The sequence below is a fragment of the Tenrec ecaudatus genome, chromosome 4 (assembly GCF_050624435.1).
Source record: "Tenrec ecaudatus isolate mTenEca1 chromosome 4, mTenEca1.hap1, whole genome shotgun sequence".
In the NCBI taxonomy this organism is placed as follows: domain Eukaryota; kingdom Metazoa; phylum Chordata; class Mammalia; order Afrosoricida; family Tenrecidae; genus Tenrec; species Tenrec ecaudatus.
This window is the reverse complement of record NC_134533.1, coordinates 41,932,852-41,959,732: the sequence shown is the minus strand read 5'-3', so window position 1 is coordinate 41,959,732 and position 26,881 is coordinate 41,932,852.

Genomic DNA, 26,881 nt, shown 5'->3' with positions numbered 1-26,881 from the left:
ACAATGACATATATGATACACTAATACCAATGGGCTGACAGGACGATCCATAAAACTCAAATTTATGCATTGAAACACTGGAATTAAAGATAAAGGTATTGATGAAATTTACCACCTTTTTAATGTGAAAATTCATCAAACATGCAATCAAGACACATTGATGTCCACGTGATTGGAATATGAAAGTTTAAAACAAAAAGAAAGAATCAATAGTTGGAAAACAAAACCTTCATAATGGAAATGAAGTTAGAGACCACATCATAGAATTTTGTATAACTCTTGCAAATACCTTTTTTCGATACCATATATGGTGACTATACATGTAGACCTGACTAGATTTAACACACAGGCAAGAAACTGGCTGCATCCATGGAAAGAGACGATGGAAAAGCTCAGTATCTGTCATAAAACAAGGTCCGGGGAGACTGTGGAAATACCAATTAATTGATTCTGTACAAGCCCAGGTTTAAAATCAGGAAACATGTTGGGGGCGGGGAGTAGGGTTATATCATGTCACCATACTTGCTCAAAATGTGTGCTGAAAAAATCAGCATAGAAGCCAGATTACATGAAGAAAAATGTGACCTAAGTGTTTGAAACTGAGATACACAGATGACAAACCTTGATCGCTGACAGTGAGGACTTGAAGCATCCACCTATGAAACTCACGGGTTGCAGTGTTCAATATGGACGAGGACTCAATGTAAAGAAGATCATTATCCTCACATCTGGACAAATGGTCACCATCAGGATAAATGGGGGACTGTGGGCCATGAAGAAGAGGAGCCAATATGTCTTGCAAGAAGACTGGCCGGAATGCACCTTAGAGGCAAGGATGGCCAGCCTTTGTCTTACATACTTTGGAGATGCTGTCAGGAGAGGCCGGTCTCTGGAGATGGACATCATCCTTGTTAAAGTGGGGGGGGGGGCCTTGACAAAGAGGAATGCCCTCAATGAGATGGAGGGGCACAATGGCTGCAACAATGGGCCTGCGGCCTGGGAACAATCGTGAGGATGGTGTAGGACAGTGCAGTGTTTCCTCTTTTGTTCATATGGTCCCTATGGGTTAGAACAGACTCAAGGACACCTGACAACCCCTGAAAGTCAACCTGAGGCTGCAGAAAATGATAGCAATACAAACCAAAATATAACCTTTGAGTATTAAAAACAAAATTAAAGAAATCTCATTGCCATCAACTCAACTCCAATTCACAGAGAACCTATTGCCTGGTTCTGTGCTATTTTCAAAATTGTTCCTATGTCTGAGCCCATTGTTGTAGCCACTGTGTTGAGCCAACTTGTTGAAGACCCTCCTGTTTTTCACTGCCCCTCCACTTTCCCAAGCATGATATCCCTGTTCAAGGACTGGTATCTTCTAACATGTACAAAGAACCTGAGACAAAGTCTCGCCATCCTTGCCTCTAAGAAACATTCAGGCTGTACTTCTTCCAAGACAGATTTATGTGTGTATGTGGCAGCTCATGTTACTTTCAATCCTCATATACATGTGAAATTGGACAATGAATAAGGAAGATCAAAGAAGAATAGAGGGATTTGAATTATGATGCTGGTGAAGAATGTTAAAAGTGGCCCTATAGGGCAGGTTAGAACTGCCCCTGTGACTTTATGAAACTAACTCTTTATAGGAGTCTAGCCTCATCTCTCTCCTGAGGTGCGGCTAGTGGTTTCAAACTGTCGACTTTATGGTTAGCATCGCAATGGTAACCACTATGACACCGAGGATGCCTAACCTTGATTATATCCCAACAGGATTTAGAGACCATCTCAGGAATAAATTTGACACATCAAACACCAATGACCAAAGACCAGAAGAGCTGTAGAATGACATAAAGAGAATCATACGTAAAGAAATGGAAAGGTCATTAAAAAAAGAAATAAATAAAAGAGAAAGGTAGATATCATAGGAGACTTGGGAATTTGTTCTTAAACATAGAGTATATAAATCAAGTGTAAAAACGATGGAATAAAAGGTCTAAACTGTTCAAGAAGGGCAAAGTAAATGACCAGAGCGAAGCGTGTAAAGGACTAGAGCTAGCAAACTAGCGGTGAAGGTCGTGCTCAGCATATCTCACACTCTAATTGAAGGAAAACCTCAAGCCTCAGTTGCAATACTGAAGGATCTTATGCAAAAAATATTTCATCTTATGCAAAAAATATACAGGAAACTTCAAAAGAAGCTGGAAGAAATACACAATCACTGTTCCTAAAATAATTAGTAGATGTCCAGCCTTTCTAGGAGTAGCGTATGATGAAGCACATGGGAAGAGGAAGTTCGGCTGTCCTGAAAGCATTAGCACATGAACAATAGCCATTTGTAACCAGCTAGGAGCGGAGAATCCACTTCTTTCTGTTTGCCCTTGCTTTTAAATATTACCAAGCTTTACAGAAGAGATCTATACATACTCCACAGTTCTAAGAAATCATTTTAACTGTCCAATATTAAAAAATTCAGTTAAATGTCCTAATTAAACATTTGTTTATAAAGAACATCAAATGTTTAAGTATGAATACATTGTCCTTTCAGTAAATTGTCTGATAATCTATACAATGAATAAAGATGACAGAAGAAGGGATGCTTTGAATTATGGTATTGGCTAAGGATGCTGATTTTACCATAGACTTCAAAGATTAAAGAAATCTGTATCAGAAGAATTTTGCCAGAATGCTCCTTAACATCCTTCAATAAGTATTCTCATTACTTCTTATCTATTTTTTTCTCCTTTGGACAGTTGGGAATAAGGTTTTCATCTTTGTATCCATAATTCCTGTCAGAATACCAAGCACACAGTCAGTTCTCAATAAATATTTAGTGAATAAAGTATGGTTATATAATCTAAACAGTCATTTTGTGACCAGGCTGCGTTTACATGTCATAATGATGGCATTTCGTAGAAACATTTTCCTTCCCATGAAAATGTATTTAAAAACCCAAATCAGTGTATAAAAATATTCCAAAGCTTGGCTTCTGTTCTGGTATCCCTCTTTTCGATATCATTCTTAAGGCTCACAAGGAATGTAGTGTTCCCAGCACTAGATCACTCCTTGGCTTATTTACTTATTGGAATACACCCTTTCAGTTTGTTTTCATTTCTTACCATAGACATATATGCACGCGCGCGCACGCGCGCGCACACACACACACACACACACACACACACACACACACACCATTCTGATCTTCTGAGGCTAAAGGGGATTGTTAAAGTCTAAATTATGCCGCTAATTTCTTTTGTTGTTAACTTTTCATTTCCATTCAGCATAGCATTTCCAATTATATGAACTAACTTAAGTTAGTTCTATACTGCTCAAACTTGGGGAACTACTTTGCTGAATCAGTGGCATGAAGCCCAGTAATCATATGTTATCCAGAAAAGTGGAATGCCCACAGTGAAAAGAGACACTGCTGTCGCAGGCTCTCAGAGGCAAAGGCGTAGGGTTTGAAAAGCAAAACCACTGACACTTAAATATGTTTCTCCATGTATCAAAATGTATATCAAGAAGATGCCTCATACAGTTGAAGCAGAGGGCTAATTCTAGAACAGCAGGATTCAAGGCTGTAAGAAAGACAGATACTGAGCAGGAGACTCCCTGCTTCCAGTAGCTCTGGGGGGCTGATGACCACGATCAATAGGAAGACCACAAGTTGGTGGCCACAGAGATGGATTACTCCAAGATCAGCAGTCAGGTTTATAAATGGAGAGGGAATTAATGTAAGGTTCGTAGGTCAGATGTCGAGCCATTGATGGCTTTGGGGGTAGGCGGTCAATATGGTAAGCAGTGGGCTCAAATACAAATAACTGTAGGTTGATGTACCAGATGCAAAGTCCAGACTCAGGAAAAAAAAAGAGTTCCACATTGTCCCCTTACATAGTAAGTAAGTCATATCAGGAGGAAAATTTATTTCAATTACATCAAGATTACAAGGCTTTGTATCCTACCCTAATCTTACAAGTGATTGGGTGCTCACGGTAGATCCAATTGCAGTTAGGTCACTCTATGAGGGATTACTAAACTTAGCTGGCAAACCACTGAGAATCCTGGTCCAAACAAATTGCCCCAATGGCGACCTATCACAGTTGTTAAAGTCTGGCTGACAGAGATGGCAAGATTTGCTAAAAATGAGATAATATAGGGGGGGAAATCTTAACCCTATGGTTTTTAGGCTAAAGGTGTCATTTATGGACATGGGGTGACTATGGAAGAGACAGTTTTTATTTTAGGACAGGAATTTAGTACTTATTTGTACAGGTTTGAGACACCTCAAAACCTCACAGGTATATGATAGAAATTTTGAGAAGGTAGTCTAATATATGTTTCTGAGATTCAGCCAAGGACAGGATAAAAAATAGCAATAAAGATATTTAAAATCAGAAGATACAATTATAGCATTTGATAAATATAAAGGTAGTTATTATTTTTGCTATCACCATTATTGTTAGCATCAATAATTATCAGTTTTAGCTTACTCTTTATTACTGTCTCATGTTGAAATAATTTGTTGATCTCTGTTGAGATAATTAAAGAAAGACCATGAGAAAGAGATACTGGAAATAGAGGATGCAGCAGCACTATAAAATATACCATCAGGCCTAAAAGTCTTTTGAACTCATTGGCAGACCTGAACAAGAGTAAGTGGAATAAATTAAAATTAAGTGAGAAAACAAACCCTTTCATGTCCCAAGGAGAGATGACTGGAGTAATTAGGGGCAGGTCTGCATTTTTATTCTGGCAGCATATTTGAATTGCATATTAGAATTGTGTTAATCTGATGATTGGTTTCTCTGCTCAAAATTTCATTTCTTACTCACTGATACTGAAATGATTTGGAAGCCTCTTATAATAATATCTTAGCAAAATCCAACCAATTTAGGCACAATTTAAAATAAATTTATTAACCAGGTCACTTTCAACTAAAAACAGGTCTAATTGCTGACAACAAAGTGTCTAATTGTTAGTCTGATCAACCTCTGTTTAGATAATAGAACTTCACAATCACCTTAAAATATAGATACTATTAATATCAGTATTTACACAATACGTTTAGATTTTTTGACACCTGCTCTGCTAATAGGTAACATTATGATCAACAGAGGAAAGATGGAATTTGTCAAAGATTTAATCTTCTTAGATCCACAACAATGCTCATGAAAGCCACAGTCACCAGAGTAGAGGAAGCATAGCATTGGGCTGATCTGCTGCACAAGACCTAATAGAGTGTTGCGAAGGAAGGATGTTACTTTGAGCACTACAGTGTGCCTGACCCAAGCCAGGTATTTTCAATCACTGTCAGTGCATGTAAAAGTTGGGCATTGGATAGGGAAGATAGAAGAATGGATCAATTTGAATTATGGAACTGGTGAAGAATATGAACAGTACCATAGATTGCCAAAAGAACTAACTAAACAGTTTTGGAAGAAGTATAGCAAGCATGTTCCTTAGAAAGTATGGGGAGACTTTGTCACATGCTTTTGACATGGTATCAGCAGAGACCAGTCCTTGGAAAAGGACATCATTCTTGGTAAAGTAGAGGGGCAGTGTAAAAAGAGGAAGATCCTCAAAGAGACAGACTGACACAATGGCTGACGGCGATCTCACACATGATGTCATCAGACTGGACAGCGTTTCATTCTATTGTACAGATAGGGTCATTAGATCTTGGAACCAACTGAATGACACCTAGCAATAATTATCACAGCAACCTGACACATAGTCTATAAACTACCTTGGAAGTGTCATGTTATTTAGTACTTAAAAATTGTTAAGGAAACTATTATTCCTTTCTTATAGATGGCAAAACTGAAAATGAGAGTGTTTAGAACAGTGCTTCTCAAGGTAGATTCACATAAGTGTGGTATGGTATTTGTCGTGATATGTATTTGTGACAAATATCCATGTTCAGGAGATTTAGACGTAGGCTTGAGAGGTGTGATGGACGTCATCTGGCTCAAACCGAACTACTACTTATGCCTTTGGACTTCAATCCCAGTTAAGGTCCATCACTAAAGGATGTTCATTTCCTACAGCTGGGCTCTTGTCTCCAGTATCCTTCAGCAACCCAGCTCTTTAAATGAAAAAGCCAAAATCATGTCATGTGTTTGTCTATAAACATTGTCTAATGTTTAGATTTTATACAGCTCCTATAACTGCTTCATCCTTATGGTTAATGAGCCAAATGACAGGTGTGAGAGTTTTGGAAATCTATCTTTTTGGGGACAGTGAATACCTGGAAATATTTTTTCTTCCTGTGTACTCAGTAAATTTCAAATTAAAGATCTACTCTAATATTGAATGCCACTTGAATTGTTTCAACAAATTGATGCAGTGTAGAATGCACTTACTGGTGTATTCCAAACAAAAAAAAATTGGTGACCAGCTACGTGGCCAAGCTACTTGGCCCATGGAAACTCTAAAACAAAACAGTGCCATAGAGTAGATTATAACTCATAGTGGCCCTAGGGCAGGATAGAACTGCCCTGATAGGTTTCTGAAATTGTAACTGTTTGGGGGAGTAGAAGGTCTCATCTTTCTCCTTCTGAGAGGTGGTGGTTTTGAACGGCTGACCTTGTAGGTAGCAGTCCACTATACCACCAGGACTACTAATGAATGGAAAGGAATCATGTTTGGGCACATTCCAAAAGAATTGATAAAGCAGAATATGAAAATGTTTGAAAAAATCTTATTAATATCACGTGCAAGTAAAATTTTGCTGCAGATAACTGAAAAACTGTTGTAGGGATACAAGCTATGCCAGAAATTTATGTCTGATTCAAAGAGGACTTGGAAGGGAGATATCAAAATTGATATCAGATGGTTTGGGTTGAAAGCTGAAAAAGAGAGAAGAGCACTTACTTGTGTTTCATTGTCTATTGAAAGGCATTTGTCTGTATGAGTCATATTAAATTACATATAATTATAAATAAGTCATATAGGATGGCTATGATTTCAGCAGCCAGGTTGATGCAGAGAGTGGGAGGAGGCAAGAGGCAAAGAGACACTTGATTTTGACCAAGGCCTATATGTACTTAGGAGTGTGCAAGCCCCACTGATTACAGGTAACCATATATGTCACAGGAAGGAACTGTACCATAGGCAATATAGCAATGGAAGCGGGGTCATCTAGGGGTTTCTATGCTATAGGAAGAGGGGGGATTAGAGGTACACATGTGACAAGGTGGGTGGATCCCAGATTAAACATGGCACCTTATCTTGATTGTTCTTGAGCTTGATTGACTTATTCCGAGCTCTCTTTCAGGAGAGCAGTCCACCATCCTTTTCAGCAGGGAATGAGCCCCATCTAAGGTGGGACAGCAATACGTCTAATTGCTCTGGATGGCTGACGTTCTCAGGGAGATGACTGCTAAGCAGCTTGCTGCTAAGTGTGCTGCAGTGGTTTACCATGTGATGCAAGCAGTCTCTTAGTTTGGCTTATATTTTGGGAAGACAACCTGGGAAAAACCTTTTGGTATCCCACAATTTATCATTCCTTACATCACCTGAAAGTCTACTTTCTTTCCTCTCTTTCAATCGTTTTCTAAAATCTCTAGCTGTAAATTATTCTAGAAATGAAGCCAAGTGATAATCGTCTTTCCCAAACTGGTGGGTAAATCTCACATTTGAACCCAGCACTCCGTAACTAGACAATTTAGCAGAGGTTATTCGCAGACCCTTGTTGGAGTCATCTTCACTCCACCGTTCACTAGCTGGGTGTCCTGAGTGCTTCAACTCATTGATGCCTTAGCTTTCATTGATGCCAAAAACATCATAAAAACTAAGTCAGATGAATTAAACAGCCCAGCTAGAAGTTCCAGTGTACATTGCAGGGTAAAAAAATGCTAAATGATAAAATAAAAATGTGTAGTATATTTTATTAGCAAAACTCTTAAGAACAAAAGAGTTCCATTCTATTTGGACTTGTCTACACTAGAATTAAAACATTTAGACCTCTATGCTTTGACAATAATATGTAAAATGAGTGCTGGCATTATAGGATCAAAGGTCCTAAAGCTTATGGGCCACCTATATAACAGTACTACACAACTAGGGTCCAAGAGCAGTGAATATTTTTTTTAAACCCAGTGCAAGCCAGAGCAGAACGGACCGGCGCATGAGATCCTGATCTCGTCTAACTCGTTCTTTTGTAGTTCTTTGGGGAAACTGCATTCAAAAATTTACCGTCTTCAGAGTACTTAAATCGTTCTCTAAAATTGACGAATCAACTTCCACAAGGGACCCCAAAAGGAAGTAAATATCCCTGTTAGGAAACACTGTGGGACAGAGAGTTCTATTTGTTCTGTTAGATCACTATGGGTTGAAATCAACTAAACTGCATACCAACATCACAACTGCATCCCTGGTTTTACACAAGCCAGAGTTCCACGCTTGGTGTAATGACCTATATTATATTAGCTGTTATCCACTCATAGGTAGTGAGAATTCTTGCTCGTTTTTGTTGCTGTTGTTAGTTGAGTCATTCCAGATTCATGAGGAGCCCATGTTTAATGTAGCAAAATGCTTTCCTGATCCCGTGCTATCCCTGACTGGCTTTTCATCACCTGATACTCAGACTATATCATTAGGCCTTTCTTCCTCAGAACCTACATCATGACAACATAAAATCCTTCATTAACATACAGTTGATCTTGAGATGCTTTGGGCTGAGAATTTAATGTAGTTTTCTGCATTAGAGACTATATTTCTGCCAAAGAACCTACTCACAGCAGAAATGATCTTCCTCCAATTCTCCTCTATAGTCCTTGTTATCTTAAAATCGTTAACACGGCCTTTTAAATTAGAGCATTTGATGTAACTATTGGTGCTTGCCTCCCGTATCCTGCCCTGTCTCCATGTAAGCAACCCCGAGCATGCAGCTACACGTAAGGCAGCTGGGTGTCCATCTTCGCTTGTATGTGGTGGTGAATGCCTAAAATCCAAACCTTCAGCCTTTCTCATGTGAAAACCTGAAATTGTAATCAAATGTAGTAAATGCTATTCTTTTTCTCTCTATAGATACAATTTTAGGGACTCATAAAACAATGAACAAATCATCCTCTGGTCAATAAATACTGCAGGCTCTTTGCTTTTATGTTAGACCTCATTACTCTCTCTTGCCGGTGAAGGCAAGTCCTCTCCAATTTGGCACAGCACAAAACATCATTAAACTGTTTTAAATTATGAGTGCAAAGCACCCAGAGGTAATCTTTATTTGATTGTTACCTAATCTTTATATCCAAGATCCACAGATTTTATTAGAAGATACAGTGTACTTGAAGTAAAAGACAAAAAAATTAGTGTCTGAAAGTTGATTTGACTATTGAATAGCAGATACTTCCTGAATACAAGTGACATACATGCTAGTAGACTGAGGTTCAGGTGATAACAAATTATTTCATTCATACTATTTATCTAATTTATAAATATATTTATAATATATGTAATTTATAATATCTCTATCTCATTGTCTTTTTTAAAAGATATGTTTTTATGAGTTTTCATTTCAGTTGGCAATTGGGTAGAATTATAATGAAGTTCAGGAAATTTCTCTGTGTTCTACTTGATAATGAAATGAAATTTTCTAGCTTTAGTGAATTATTTGACTTTATAAATTGTTATATTAACAAAAATCACAGGAAGGAATGATTTTTTTGGCCTGCTTCTATAAGAACTTCTTTGGGTGAATACATTTGTGGAGATTTTAGGAACGCATTCATTAGAAATGAATCACAGTGTATTTTTTCAAATAATTTTCCATCCAAGTGACACTTAATTCATGGTTTATACATTCAGAGCCAAATAACTACACAATCCACATTCCATTAGAAGTGCCAGCAATTTATAAAAAGCCCAAGATTTCCTGAAAGTAGAGTATATTATGTCTACACAGATAAACGTGAAAGGAGTGAAAGGGTGAGAGTGTCAGCCTCTCTTTGGTGTCTTTGAAACAAAGCTACTAATGAACATTGAGTCATTTGCACTTGAGATGACCTGATGGAAGAAAAATTTTGTTTGGGTCTTAGGATCTTAGGCATGCAGTGAACCTAGATTTCATTCCAACATTTTTCATTTTTGTAGTGGAAATATTTTCATTCTTCTGAACACAGCCTCATTAAATTTGCAAGCTACAAAGACACATAAATAGCATTCAGTTCGTCTGTGTGTTATAATCCTAGTAATTTCTAGAATTCTTCCCCAATTGACCACTCTATAGAATCCAAAATAGGAAATTGATTTCTTGTAAATCATATATCTGCTAATGATGGATGCCACTGGGGACAATTATATTCAATATTTTTTCAAATAGGGAAAATAAACATTAACTCAGTTGTTCTCTAAAGTGTTTTGCTTCATGGGAAGTGCTATCTTACATCCTATAATATACCATATATTTTGAAAGTTGTCATGCTTTTTAGTTTTTCTGCTGATCTAGATTTTCCATTAATCAGACATCTTTTTTTTCCTGAGATTGGAAGTTGAATATCTTGGGAAAGTGTTTTTAAAACTTTCAGATCACTAGATTAAAAAAAAATTCAGGATCTTTTGACAATTGTATGGTGTTACACATTTAAATTACAATTACATTTTAGTACGCCTGCTTCAAGAACACTTCTTGTTATAGATAAGAGTTATAGATAAGAACAAAGGAAGATAGAGTGCAGGATAATAAATTCAATAAGTGAATATTCATATCACATAGTATTATGGGTATATAAATTATAAGGGAATTCTAATCTTTTCAATTTTTTGAAAAATGTGATAATTAGTCCTGGTGGTGCAGTCATTGCGTATTAGGCTGCTAACCTAAAGGTCAGCAGTTTTGTACCATCAGCCTCTTTGTGGGAGAAAGATGAGGCTTTCTACTCCCTTCCAGAGTTACAGTCTTGGAAACCTACATGACCAGTCCTATTCTGTCTTATAGAGTCATTCTGAGTCTGAGTGCACTCGATGTCAGTGACTCGGTTTGTTGTTGGTTCTTGTTTGGAGTCAGGAGTATTTGGTAGTCCAACCAGGCTTTCCAGAACCATATCAAGCATTTACAAAACAATAATTATGAAAATGAAGCAAAGAATGATGTTTATCTTCTTTTTACCTTTTCCCACAGAAATTCCCAGGAATAAAGAATGTGTAACCTTTAATTTCTTTCCTGTCTTCTAATCTGCAAAGACGCGAAGTACCTCCCTGACATTTCCTGAGTGGAACAGTAGAAAGAATAATCTCTCTAGTATTCTCTCTTTCTGAAAATGTGTATTGACCTAAGGCCTAAAGCTACCACTTGTCTATCATTTGTGGTGAGTTGTGTGTTGCTATGACACTGGAAGCTATGTCACTGGTATTTCAAATGCCAGCAGGGTCACCCAGAGTGAGCAAATTTCAGTGGAGCTTCCAAACAGAGAATAGACTTGAAAAAGAAGTCAACTATACACTTTGGAGGAACTTGCTGCTGAAAAAAATGTATGTATAGCATAGAAACATTTCCAGGTTCTTAAGATCTGGTTGGTGGAAGTAGATCATTGTTTGAGGTGGTGCCATGTGATGACCCCCTTGGGCCCCAAGATGCTCATCCTATGCCTGGGCAGGAGCAGTTTTCTCAACGTGGAGTTGACAGTGGGGACAGGACTGGAGAAGCTGTAGGAATAGAGGCTACAAAGGAGTGGATCTAAAGGAGCAGATCTTCATGTGTTGATCATCACAACTCAACATGAGAAGTAACAGCTGCAAATAGCAATTGGTAATTGGAACTTTGAATATACAGGGATCAATCTTGGAAAGCTTGAAATCATCGAAAATGAAATAGAACTCATAAAGATTGATATCCTAGGCCTTCGTGAGCTGAAATGGACTAATAGTGGCCATTTTGAATCAGAAAACCATATGGTTCACTATGCTGGGAATGAAAGACTTTAGAGAAATGGCATTGCAGTCTCTGTCCAAAAGAACACTTGAAGATCTATCCTCCAGTACTGGACTAGTCTGGGATAGGATTGCATCACCCACAATCAAGGAAATTCAATCAACACACCTGTTATCCAAAGGGATGATGAATTTATTGAAGATAAAACGAGTGATGAATTTATTGAAGATTTTTGCCAATTTCTTCCATCTGAAATATAGCAAGCATTGTAATCAAGATGCATTGATAATTATTGGCAATTTGATTGCAAAAGCTGATCTTGTTGATAGAAACAAGACCAGTGACTTATTCAAAGTAAATACTCAACACAAATGGTAAATACACACATAGACCTGTACAGAAACAATACACAAAAGCCAAATTGGATACATATGTGGGAAGAGATGGTGAAGTTCACTACCCGCAGCTTACATCAGGTCATGGGCTGAATGCAGGACACCTCACAGATTGTTTAGGTTGAAGCTGAGGAAAATTAAAAGAAATGCTCCAGAGTCAAAATAACCACCAGAATTTTGAGAACATCTCAAGGGCAAATATGCTGCATTGAATACTAATGACAGGAGACCTATTGAGTTGTAGGGGGGTATTCAGAATATCATTCTTGATGAAAGTTGAAGGTCACTAAAAAGACAAGAACAGCACCAAAAAAGATCAAAGTTGATATGAAAGAGACTCTGAAACTTACTCTTAATCATAGAGTGGCTAAGACAGATGAAAGAAATGATAAAAATCAAAGGGTTCAGCAGAAAATTTCAACAAACAATTCAAGATGGCAAAGTAAAATATTATTACAAAATGGGGAAAGCTAGAGTTAGAAAATGAAAAGAAAAACACACGTTCTGCATGTCTTAAATTCAAGGAAGTCAAGAAAAAATTCATCTTTTCAGGGTGCCAACTAAGCCCACATGGAACTGTGTGATTATGAAGTGTCATTGAGGTCAGGTACCAGGTATCAAAAGATCCAAAACAAACAAGTATACTGATGTGAACTACTGGGCTTGGAGTGGAAACCCAAAGTCCAGCTGTAGAAAATTGGATATCCCACCAATGAAGGCTTATAAGGAAGAGATAATTCAACCAGGGTGCAGAATAGTACTGATGAAACACACATCATTCCTCTAGTTCCTGAATGCATACTCCCATCCCCCCATTACTAGGACCCAGTTCTATCTTACAAATCTGGCTAGATCAGAGTACTCAAATTGGTTCAGATAAGAGCTCTGGATACAAGGAATTCAGGACACATAACCCCCCTCAGGAACAGTAGTGGGGCTAGTGATCTCATGAAGGTAGCTGGATGACAGGGGGAAGGAAGGGGAGAAAGGAGGAACCCATCACAAGGTTGCATATATTCACCTCCCTTTGAGGGGGACAAATGACAGAAAGGTGGGTAAAGAGAGACAATGGACAGTATAAGATATAAAACAACAATAATAATATATAATTTATTAAACCTATAATGCTAAGTGCACTGTTTTCATAACATCTAATTAAATGTATATGTTAATGTATAGATGGATAACTATGAAAGTAAAAAATAAAAACAAAATTTTTTCTTGAAATTAAAAATTCAGGAGTTATAGGGTTAAGGATTTATGAGGGTGGATGGAAGGGGATGAAAGAGGAGCCAATACTCTGATACTAAGGACTCAAGTAGAAAGAACATGTTTTGGAAATTTTGATGGCAATATATGAACAAGTGTGCTTAATACCATTGAATGATGTATTGTTATACTATTTGTATGGGCCCTCCAAAACCTGATTAATAAAAATAAATATCCAAGCCCTGAGGGGCAATGTTGAAAGATTCTACAGGCAAACTATTGAATGATGGAGGAAGTATCAAAAATGATGGGGCCAGAACACAGTCACTGTACCAAAAAGAATGAGTTGACATTCCACCATCTTAGCAGGTAACCTCTGAGATATATATATATATATATATATATATGTAAAATGATACTATAGCAAAAGTGCAAGCTTCACTGAATGTATGAGCCAAAAACTAGGCTCCAGGAAGTGATGGAGCACCAATTAAAATGTTTCTAGAAGCGTATGGCACTCACTGGAAGCACTCACTGTTCTATATCAGGAAATCTGAAGGTAACTACTTGGCCAACTGACTGGAAGAGATACATATCTATTTCTATTCCAAAGAAAAGTGACCACACAGAATGCTCCTCCTATAGAATAGCATCATTGATATCACATGCGACTAAACTGTTGCTGAAGATTATCCAATTACAGTTGCAGCAAAACAGTAGCAAATACCTGGCAGATGTTCATGGTGAATTCAGAAATGGAGGTCGAAGAAGGGATATCATTGCTGATGGCAGATGAATCTTGGCCTAAAAGAGAGAATAGCAGAAAGTTATTGACTTGTGTTTTATTGAGTATGCATAGGTAATTTTCTGGGCGAGTCATAACAAACTAGGAATGGCCTTGAGAAGAATGGACAGCCCAGAACATTTATTGTGCTCATGCTAAGCTTCTGTTTGGCCCAATTGGCATCTTCGTACAGAACAAGGGGATGCTACGTGGTTTCAATCAGGAAGGTGTGTGTCCTCTCACCCTCTCAGAGGGTTGCAACCTCTCACCACATATATTCAATGTGTATGCTGAACATATCATCAGAGAAACTGGATTCTATGAAGAAGAATGTATCATCAGAACCGGAGAATGACTTATTGACTCTCTGTGATATGCAGATGGCACAACCTGACTTGCTGAAAGTGAAGAGGACTTGAAAAACTTGCTTATGAAGATCAAAAAATGTCGTCTTCAATATAGATTACAATTCAATGCAGGGAAGACCAACATCCTCGCAACTGGACCAATAGATACCACCATAATAAATGGAGAAAAGGTTTGAAGTTGGTCAGGCGTTTGTCTTGCTTGGATCCAGATCAATGATCAGGAACGGAGCAGTCAAGAGATTTAAGGACACTTTGCATTAGGTAAAGGTGATGCACAAAACCTTTTAGAGTACTGTAAAGCAGGGATGTTACTTTTAGAACTAAAGTATGATGACCCCCTGAACACTGCCCCCCCAAAAAAGAAAAAGAAAAATCCACGAGTGTGAATTGGTATTGGTGAAGAGAATTGAAAGTAACAGGGACTGCCAAGAGAACAAATAAATTGGCCTTGGGAGAAGTACAGCAAACATTGTCCCTAGAAGCAAGTATGGTGAGGCTTTATGTCATATATTTTTGTCATATTTTTGGGTGAGAACTGTCCGAAAGGACATCACACTTGATAAAGGAGAGGTGCAGTGAAAACGAGGAAGGTCCTCAGCAAGATGCACTGACACTGTGGGAACAAATATGGGCTGGCACATAAAAGTAATTTTAGAACGGAACAGTACAGCGCGGGGTTTCATTCGGTTGCTCACGGGGTCACTATGAGTAGGAACTGATGTGACGGCCCCTAACAACAACAACAACAATAACAACAAAACTCAAAGAATCAAAGGTGCCAGCAAGTATTAACTTGAGAGGTAAGGAAGGACGTGTTTCTGGTAATATTTCACACGAAGTTAAAAGAGATTAGTAAGAGTAAAATAAACTGTTGGTTCTTGGATGTCAATAAAGGTCATAAAGTTCTGACAATGAAGTACTCTTGTGGATGACAGCAATATTTGAATCCTTCACTGTTTGGATCAACAAGTGAAGGATATTCCTCATCTTAATATTGTCATGAGAAACACAATGGCCTTCATGATAGTATAATAATGCTAGAAAATGTGTAACTATAAACCCCACCACATGTTCAGGCATTGCAGTGGTTCCTGACAATAGTGGGATAAGTCACAAATTACTGGTCAAAAGAGTGCAGTTGTACTTCTATAACATAGTTGGTAGGAAATTAAGCTGTCAAGTCTGTTAGTTCTGAAAATCTTGTTTCAACAGCAAGACTCATTTATTTGCTCATCAGATACATATTTAAATGTTCTACTTTTTATCACAACCAATCTGAGTTGAAGAAAAAATGTGTGTGTGTGTGTGTGTGTGTGTGTACACACAGAATGCAGTGGATTATTGGATATGGTCATCCTAGCTATGGCTTTTGTTATTTCCATCAAACTACCCTAATTTCCTGTTGGTTCTTGATATGAAGATGAGAAAGAGATACTGATGATTATATAGTTCTACTGTGAGTCTTTGTTAACAAGGTTAATTATAGTTATCATCTTGCTAGGTTTAAAATGAGCCATTATAGAAGGAGATATGTACCTTAGATGCAGCGCATTGGGTCAATCTGCTGCATAAGACCTCTTTAAAATGTTGAGAAGCAAGGGTGTTAGTTTAAGATCTAAGGTGCCCCTACCGCAAGCCAGGATATTTTCAATGATCTCATATGCATGTGAAAGTTCTACGTTGAATAAGAAAACTGAAGAAGAATAGATGCATTTGAATTCTGGTGCTGGCAAAGGATATCAAAATAACATGGACTGCCAAAGTAACCTGCAGTCTGTCTTGGAAAAAGTACAGACAGAACTATCCTTAGAGGAAAGGATAGGGAGACTTTGTCTCATGAAGTTTGAACATGTTACCAGGAGAGACCAGTCCTTCCCAATGGAAATCATGCTTGGTAAAATAGAGGGGCAACAAGAGGAAGAGCTTCGTCAAGATGGCTTGATGTGTTGGCGGCAATATTGGGCTCAAATATAAGCACAGCAATAGTGAGGATGGTGCGGGACTGGGCACCCTTTCATTTTGTTGTCCATAGGTTCACTGTGAGCCAGAATCAACTGGGCAGCACTCAATGACAACAAAGCAAAAAGGGGAGGTTTGACTCCCAGCCAAAGAGCAGAGCTAAGAGTGCCTTTTGAACCCTGAGATTCCCACACATTGAATTTCCTTGATCCAGGAGACCGTTTGGCACCAGAGAAAGTGCACAGGAGCAACAATAGCAGAGCCAGGAGCCAGGGCGGGAGGCAGAATTGTGAACTTCTCAATCCACATAGCAAGGAAAGCTGAGTGCTGGCATGTGGAATGGGGTCCCTGGGCATTATGAATTGGGGAAACTCAGCTTGCTGACCATTGAGCTCAAGCTGAGAGCCTTTGTGTTGGAGCTAATAGTAGAGTTGTGTGTCCTTTGGGCATTTCATGACAACCCTAAGTGTTTTGAAACACTATCCTATCTGGGCAGAGGACAGGCTTAGGAGTTGAGAGCTCGAAAGAGTCCTGTCCACAGGCACAGCAGAACCTGTTCTCGCTGGACAGCAACATTCTCAGCATTTCTCACCTGAATTGTAACCTGTTTACTTCACTAATAACCCCCTGAATTGCTCAATGTGGCCATTTCAATAAATTATAGAACCTAGCTGAAAAGTAGAGAGATGCTATGAGTGACAAAGCAATTTAATGAAAGTACAAAAATAAAATAATTCCACCCACTGTGTTTAGGTAGATAAACATGATTGTGAATCTTAAATCTGAAATTCCCTACTTACTTACATGCTCTGATATACAGTGCATGAAGTGGAAATGCCAATTATTTTCTTGAGTTTCTTATGAAAAATATGTTACGCCTCTCAAATTAATTATGGAGAATGTGGAACATAGACCGTGCTCACCGCATGTTAACTTAAAAATGAGACAAAACAAAAAACCCTTGTAAACAATAATATATTAACTGCAATTTTCAAGTTATCTTTACTATATTTATAGTATATCTTGTACTCTAACACGAAAATTGAGATTCCTGTGTCTTATTTAATACTCCCACCATAGAAATTGATTCCACGTTGATTTTTCTTCTTTTGAGTCTATTTTGTTGATCTGCTTAGCACCTGTGTCACCGTGGATTGTAATACTACCATTAACTAAAACGCAGAAGACAAACGCGTTGGTAAATCCTTGAGCGTTACATTGATAATCTATACCTCCCTAACTGCCTACTGAAAATAATGCCAATTACTGTAGCGCCACAAGTTATCATAACACATGTATTCCTACGGGTATCCTTACTTATGGCGATTATCTTTCTGCCAGTAACACTTTGTTATTCTTTTAGAAACTTAAAAAAGTATGATTGAGTCCAAAGGTACTAAAATGCATACCCTAGGTTAGATATTGATATTTATAAGCTTAAGAAAAACCTTGAATTGTGGTTATTACTAGCACTTTACAGATCAATGTAATTGGATTCTGATGCACTACGTCACTTGCCAGGACTTTGCTATTGGCACTCGGGGAAAGAAAGAAACATTTAATCAACTACATCTAAGCTCTAAAGCCTGTGTTCTGGTTCTGGTTTGTTTTTATTTGTATAGAGATGCCTTCCAAAATGATTGTGAATTCAACTTGACATACTCCTAGCGACTCTCTTGTCCCGGGGTATTTTGCATTACGACTTTTGGAGGACATTCGGGTTGCACTTTTGATCCTCTGAGCTCCAGAAAGGCTGAAGCTTGGCTCAGGGTGTCCTCCATGGACCAGGCCAAATTATTTTTGAAAGCCCAGGCATGATCTACCCATTTAGAAACCTCTTCTTCATGACTTCTCAATGTGGTCACAGAGGTCTCGGGGTAATGGTCTGATGGGATGAGGCTTGGGTGGGTTGGGAAGGCTGTGTTGAGGGCTCGAACACCTGGGACATGGGTGAGGGGAGTGAGAAACAGGGAGATAAAGGTTCGTGTAGGGCAGCAAGGTCCGCTTTAACTAAAGATGAGCAGAATCCCTGTCCAGTGTGTCCAGTGTGGGTACAGGAATTGGCAGGAGTGAACCACACCTGACCACCATTACCACTACCTGTAACCCATGTAGCCTCTACCCCGGTGAGACAGCATGGTGGGGAAGGGGAATACCTCATGCCTCTTGTATCCTGAAACCCAGTGCACAACCAAGGTGGGAGACACCAGTGCTGAAGATGGGCTAGAACTACCAATTCTGCATCAAGGCTGCATCCTTGGAACCTAACCATGTTTGTAAGTGAGATGTGGCTATATATGTTTAATATTATTAGCTCAACATAACAATGTACTTGATATTTTTACTCAGAGAAAAGGTTTTTTGGAAAAAAAAATTGTAGGAGATATCTATTACCAGCATTCACAAAGCCTTCTCAGTCTTCCTGCTCACATGCATCAGAGGCAATTGAAAATACCATGACTTGAGTCGGGAGCAACGAATAAGGAAAACCAAAGAACAGGCACATTAAGGTTCCAATGTTGGGGAAGAATATTACATACATCGTGGGTTATTGCAAACAGGAACAAAATGGTCTTGGGAAAAACTACAGCCGGGATCCTCCAGATCACCTAGTCTAGGGGTGATTTCAGAGACTTCAGTCTCTGGCGAAAGATATCATGTTTGAGAAAATAGGGGGTCAGAGAAAAGGGGGCAGACTTTCAGTGAAATAGACCGACAGCATAGATTCAACAATGGGCTCAAATATTAAGTGTTGTGAGGTTGACAGCAGGCCGGGCAACATTTCTTTGTGGTGTATGTGGATTCTTGTGACCTGGGTATGATACCCACCCTGCATGGGGACTGGCCTTTAGTTTGCTCATGTGTTCATCATTTCAAATTTCTGTCTGCAGTTGTAGATACCCAGATTTCGTGGCAATAGTCCTTTTAATAGTTGTGTTTTATTAAACTTGTGGCTTTTGTACTGTGTGACCAGGCAATGTTACCTGTTTTAAATGAATGGAAACGCCTCCCTCTAGCCACAGAACAGGACATCTTAAACTCTAGACCACTCATCCTATGGTTCTTGAAAACTACAATAAAAAATGAAATCGATGGGTAGAAAATTAACAGGGCTGTGACACCGTCCCAACCTCCTTCTTCCGAATGGAGTGAAAGAAACCAAGGCAATCATCCTGCAAAATTCTCCTCGTGCGGGGCCTGCAGCTTGCAGGAATCATCAAGGCCACCTCTCTGCTTTGCATGCACTGACCTTGGGTAATAGCTTCATCTGGGCTGTCTTGTGTTTGTTTAGATGAAAGGACTTATCACTGAGCACACATCTTCACACTATTATTCATCCCAGTATAAATGACACTTGCCAATGTGAAGGAGGCGGGGGCCCATTTATGAAGTATTCATGACACACTCCTTTTCCATCATCCCACGTCCGCCCACCCTGACATTTCCCGATCCAAACTGTGTAGTAACTCTTCTCCTTATCCTATGGTTTCCACACATTCTTTCAGGTCAATACACAGATGCTTTTACTTCTCCGAGTTTGAAAAAATAAATCATACTCCCACACCCATCTATAAAAGATTATTCAAGGTCACAGCAATAACAACTCTTTATTCCTGTGCAAAAGAGAGTCTAACTGTGCTTTGCTATAATGGGTGTTCTTGGGTATTTGCCTTAAAATACTCTTGGGGTAAAGACTAAGGAGAATAGATTGGCATTCCCATTGCCCTTCATGAATTTAAAATGGCTTGCGAATATTGTAAAAGTGAAAGCATTCTTTGCATTTTATAACATATAGATTAGTTGATTCTTAACGCAGGCTGCATCTTAAAAATCACCTAAAATATTAAGCTTTTCGATTTAAATAACTTGGGCTGAGGCACCAGCATCAGTATTTTTATTTAATATTTTACTATTTGCAAACAGGGTCTGGGTTGAGGATCCTTGATACAGACATTGTGCCACAGCTTTGATTGGAGCTTAATTTTCTCATCATATATTAAAACTTGAACAGTTGTTTAATCTTCAGCCTTAGTCTCTTCATCCATAAAATGGATTTATTGTGCTTATAATAAAATTTGTTGTGGAAACTGAAATATAGACTTATCCTAACATACTTATGCAGTTCCTGGTTTCTAGTACAGCATGTCTTAGTACTAGAAGTAGAGTTCTCATATGTAGGCATGCCTCTTTATGGTCCTACATCAGTCAGAAGACCAGCGTTTGGTTAAACTAAGATTTTACTGAAATCTCCAAATTCGTATGTAAAACAAAGATCAACAATTTTTTTAACATTTATTAACCATAGTAATATGCTCCTTGAAAGATATTTTGAATAAGTTCTTATTTTGAGGCAACTTCAATTTTTATGATCAAGAGAAGCACATCATCGGAGAGTGGCTGCCACAAGGGGCGCCAGCAGAAGAGCTCCCGGGAAGGCAGGGCCGGGCCTGGCAGTGTTTCCTTCTGTTGTGTGCATGGTCGCTGTGGGTCAGAACTGACGAGAGGGCACCTGAGAACAGCAGCAACAGCAACAAAATATTTTCTTACATCTTTTAGTGTAAAGAGTTGGGATTGAAACCTCTGTCTACCACAGTCTAGATTTGGACATTTAAACCCTTGCTCACATTGCCACCGATGCAACCAATCTACACACGGTGTCTAAACCGAGCATGCTTTATCACTGTAACCATTCAGAATGGAAGACGAGGGTCAGCTTCATGAGGATGCAGTCAGTGCCAGGTGTAGGTTCCAAGGGTCTGAAGGACTAGGTACTGCAGATAGTTATTTGCCTTTGCTAGCTTAAACTTCTCAGTCATTTTACCTACGGATTTGCTCTTTGTCAGTAAAATCTGATGGGCGAATGGAGCTTACATGAAATATCTGGTGCCTCCATCCGCCTATAATCATCTGTACAGTGTGTTGCTGCCCACACTCCCTGGCTCCTCCCGTCTTGTGCTTTGCTCAGACATCCTCTACGTATCCCCACTGTCTGCAGACTCCTAACCTTCTCTCAGGTTGGGGTCGTGGGCACCATTTCCCCCCACCCCAGGCAAAAGTCTCATCCTGAGTACACAGAGGGTTGAGCTTGGGCACACAAACTGGGACATATCTGAATAAACCAAGAAGACAGACATCAGTATCCTAGACTGGCAGCGTTATGGTGCATTCAGCAGGTGACTTGCAAAGGGCTCTTGCCCATCCTCTTTCCAAGCATTGAGCACCTCCTAAGTGCTCAGTTGACACTGCAGTCTCCAGTGGATTGTTCCGATGAAGTAAGTTACGGTGCCTGAATCATTGGAATGAGATATTGAATACCCTGATCTAGTCAGGTACCCATATTTTCATCTTACTGTAATCCCTCAAATTATGTCATTGCCTCTGACAAAAACCAACAGTTCCCAAAGGAGAAGGGCTTGTTTGGTATCTTTGAAAAGGAGCATTGTGAGGTAAATGCAACTCGGTGTGACCCGAGCTGAGCTGACGTCCAACCATGGTCTTTATAGTTTAAAATAGTCTCGCTAAGAACCTTAGATCTGCCATTAGTAGTTGTGTGACTTTAGGTCAGTTATCACTACCTCTAAGCTTCTGTTTTTATGAACTTAGTATAATAATTATACTATTCTCATAAACTTGCCAAAATTGTTCAATAAGAAAATGCATGGAGAACTGGTTCCTCACAGCCTCTGGGGCACGATGAGAACCAAATAAAGATTTCTCTCACCGGCTCTTTATTTCCTGCTGGACTCAATGGCTCTCACGACTGCCCAGTGTTTGATGTAAGAATGTATTTGACCAGCATCCTATAGAGAAGAAAATGTTGCTGAGAGGTATACCTTTACACATGCTACCTAGAGTTCACAATGAAAATCCATATATGCCCATTTCATTTCTTGTTTGCTCAACCAAATCCCTGAGAATTGCCATCTCCCCTGTGATACTTCATCAGCCACGTCATTGTGTTTCTCCCCCACTCCCACCCCCCGCTTCTCAAATTGTCATGATTCCAAAGTTGGGGAATAGGAGAAGCATTGAAGTAACAACTGTTTGACTTCTGTCTCTTAGTCCTTAGTTCATCCTCTAGCCCTGAGCCCGCCCACACGAGCATCCATACCCACTGCTTCCTTTCCCTTTCTCTCTAGGGATGTGCATTCATACACTCATGCTAATGTTCCTTGAAGCATTTAAGAAGCATTTCCAAGTGACAGGAAGGCCTGCCCTGCAGAGCATCATCTTTCTTTTTTTTCTTTTCTATTCTCCACCACATTAATTGGTTGGATTGATTTTCTAGGTCAACAAGGAGGTAGATGCATGCATTAAGGAGGGCTGATGGATTAGCAATGTGTTTGTATTTCAGAACGTTAATATTTAGAAATAAATACATTGAATATCAAGAGATCTAAAAGATCAAGAAACTATATTCTTGCCTCATCTTACCTATGTATAAAATAGAGAATTCTGAGTAATAAAAAATGGCACTAACAGATATAGACTGATAAGTCATCCAGAGACACAAGAAGAAAATAGACAACGAATGTTGATCTTATTATTAACAACTTATCTTATTAAAAACTCAAATTGAAACAATGATATTTGTATTTAGATTTCTCTGAATATTAATTTTGTTGTCAATTTATAGTGAGGTATACACTCTTATCAAAGATTAATGAGAATATAGAAGTCATTCTGAAATATAATTTTATTAATTGTATTCAAGTACCTCAAAACTGATCTAATGGTGAGGTCCAATTATTCTATATCTGGAAATTTTATCTAAGACCATGATAGGAAATCAGTGAAATAGATCTGTAGACATGTGGATGAAGGGAGACAATGGACAGCGTAAGAGATAAAATAAGAATAATATATAATTGATTAAGGATTCATGAGGGTGGAAGTAGGGAGGGAAGGGGCCAAAAGGAGCTTATACCAAGGGCTCCAGTAGAAATTTTTTTTAAGATTTACATGCAAAAATCATCATTGCACCCTCAATTTAATTGAGTATATAATTGACCACAGGTTACATGTCAAAATATAGAGAATAAGTGAATTATTTATTGTTGATTATTTACTCACCTCTAATTTCCCATCCTCCTTCTTGGCAGTTTCACCTCTTCTCTTCATTTATGCCTTGCACTTTTCCGGTTATATAGAGGTACTCTGAGGGAAATGGGCACAAAGATGGAGCGGCCCAATGCTACTAATCGAGCCCTCTGCTGCATTTTATTCCTCAGCGTGCTTCTTGTCATCCTTGAAAGACCATTGTCAGTGGGAGCTTACATCTTCCTCTCCCTTATGATGGGCATGGTCTCCTCTAAGTTTTGCATAGCTACTTATATGTATATATGTATCATATCATCCCAGAGTTCAATCATGTCAAGCAAAATTGTACAATTACTGCCACAGTTTCCAAAAATTATTTTTCTTCGTGGACTCCTTGACTTCATCTCCTTTTCACACACCCCTACACCCCTGAACCCTCTTCTCCCCAAAACCTTTATTCTATTTGCTCTCCCTATAGGTTCATCAATCTTGGTTTTCATATATCAAAAAACAGATCAAACAAATAGCACAACTTCAAGAAGGTGGCCTCCAATGATAGACACCTCTGAGAGGCATCCTAATACGGACAATCTAAAACCTGACACAACAATACAAACCAAAGACACTGGCACTCTAGGAACCCAGACCAGGTCCGACACGCATTGTACTTTAAACAGACAAAGTTTTAACTGTTCTAGTCCATTTCATGCCTTTACTATTCTATTACCAGCTCTCCACAGCTCTCTATTTAGTGACCACTTCCTTCTCATTCCTCCATGGTAGATAGAGGGAATTCTCTGGAGACTTATTTCCTAGGTAGTTGCACAAATGGACCGTGGGCGACCACTGTCAACCATAGCCTTATGTTTCCGGGGTTCTCAACACTTAGGCTCATACTAGTCCCTCCTTCAACTGCAGATTATCGGTTACCATCCTTCAGTGACTAATGATGGTGTGCTTCCTCCGTGTGGATTTATTTGACATCTCACCTTGATGGCTACTTGTTTAGAAACAAGCCTTTAAGATCCCTGACATGATTGTACCTTCTAGCTGGGCACCATCTACATTCTTCACCACATTTTGCTGTGGCACCATGACTTCTGTGATATTTTTCCTAAGGGCGAGTATCAAGCAGGACCATAATGTAAGAACTAATTTTTCTTACCTTGGGGCTAAGATTTAGTGGGAATCAAAAACACAGTTCTAGAATCATGCTTTATTTTCTCTTTTAATTTATCGTTACTTGGGGATTAATACATATCATTCCATAATTCAATCTTGTCAAAGGGAATTGTACAATTGCTTCCATAATCAGTTTCCCAACATACTTTTCCTTCCTGGTCTCCTTTGTATCGTCTCCCTTTTACCTCTCCTAACTCTCTTGTTCCCTCCACCCCACCCCCAACTTCTGCATTTTTTTGTTCTATTAGCTGTCCCTATAGACTCAGCAATCCTCTGTTTCACTTACCAAAACCCAGAAAGAACAAATAACACAACTTACATATGGTGACCCCCACCCCCAATGACATAGTACCTCTGAGATACTCCCTACTGTGAACAGGCATCAACAAAATGAAGCAGAATGTCCACCACCCATTTGCCAGAATAATATGTGTATTCCTGCAGCACATGGGGTATTGTTGAAGCAAACCCTTGATTGTCTACTCACCATCAGTGTACCGCTCTCAGTATATCTGTCTTCTGCTCCCTCAGACGCCATGCATTTTCTGACTTATGTACTCCGATGTCTGAGGTAGCGTCCAGTTTGTCTAGTGGAGTTCCTGCTTGGAGCATGCCGTGCGCACTGAAGATCCAGGATTCAGTGACCCAGTGTTCCATGTCACCGGGCCTGGTTCTCTGGGATGCCCTCAGACCCCGGAGTTCAGTGGGGCCCATTTGTTGCATGCTACCAACGTCACTTCCCCACTCTAGTGTCTCCAGAAGCATTTTCAACCATTCTTCCCTCTACCTGGAGATTGGTCTTCATTCTCTTTCTACCGGCACACATGCCATTGTGTTCCCCCAGATGTGTTTGCTACCTTTCCCCTCTGTTGTATTGTCTTTCCCATCCATCTCCCTTATCCCCCTGATAGGGCTGTCTACATGTCCAAACATGCGTCTCATTATAGATTTACATACTAGCCACTCAGTAGCCAGCATCCCTCTCCCCTTCCTTGGCCATCTGTTCCAAGCTGACAGATGACACCCTCTGGTCAAGTAACCTATAGCATACTTACCTTGAGGGGATGGTGCATGGGTTCATTGGCACTGGTCAGGATCTCTCCCAGGCTGTGTGGCCGCTCAGCCAGAAGACTGGATGCCCTTGAGCCTGAGCTTGCACTTGAAACAAGCTTCCTGTTGAATATTAAATTGAACTTCCAAGTGTACTCTTGTGGCAATTCTTTGTAAGAGGGCTGCAGGAAAAATGTATATTATATGACTTTTGTGGTCAACAAGAAATACTCACAAACCTCTTTCTCTAGAAAATCCTGCTCATCGGGACATTTCCTATGGGGCCATCTCTTCCATTCCATCACAGTAGCTACATATCCAAAAATCTCACATTCTTGACTTGTCCAGGATAATATTGGGCATCAGTTGTTGTGCCCCAGCCTGGAAGATACCCATGCAGAATCATCGTTAGGAAGGTCCTCTAAAGTATTTGAAAAGAGATGGAAGCATTTATTCTTTACCTGGTAGACAATGACCTAAGATATGCCTCTGCTCCAAATTATTTCTTTCTCCTGGAGAGAGGGACAACCAACATGTGTTCCTTTATTAAACTGGAAAACAGTTACTATAGAAATAGGATGAGAAGTAGGGGCAGTATACAAGGAAGCAAGACAGAATGGTGAGTAGCAAACCACGAAGGGTTTGTATTTTCAGCTAGTTACAAATCAGATCACCTTTTAGAAGGATAATTTGGCTCACAGAATGGAAGCAAGAATACTAATTGAGAAATTAGAACGCTAGCAACCAGGAAGGGGAAACAACAAAGTTGAAGGATTTGGTTTGAGATACCTGGAGACTAGAAACCTATTTGCTTGTTTTAGTTTAGTTTTTGTTTTCTTTTATCATAATTATGTTAATCAATTTTCCCTACCATCCAAAACCCGATACTGAAAAAGGATTCTCTGTCCACAACCAACATCAACAGAAAGGAATATTGTTTCATTAGTAAGATCTGCTTTGGTGGCTTAATGATTATGCCTTAGGCTACCAGCCACAAGGTCAACAGTGCAAAGCCAGATGCTCCACT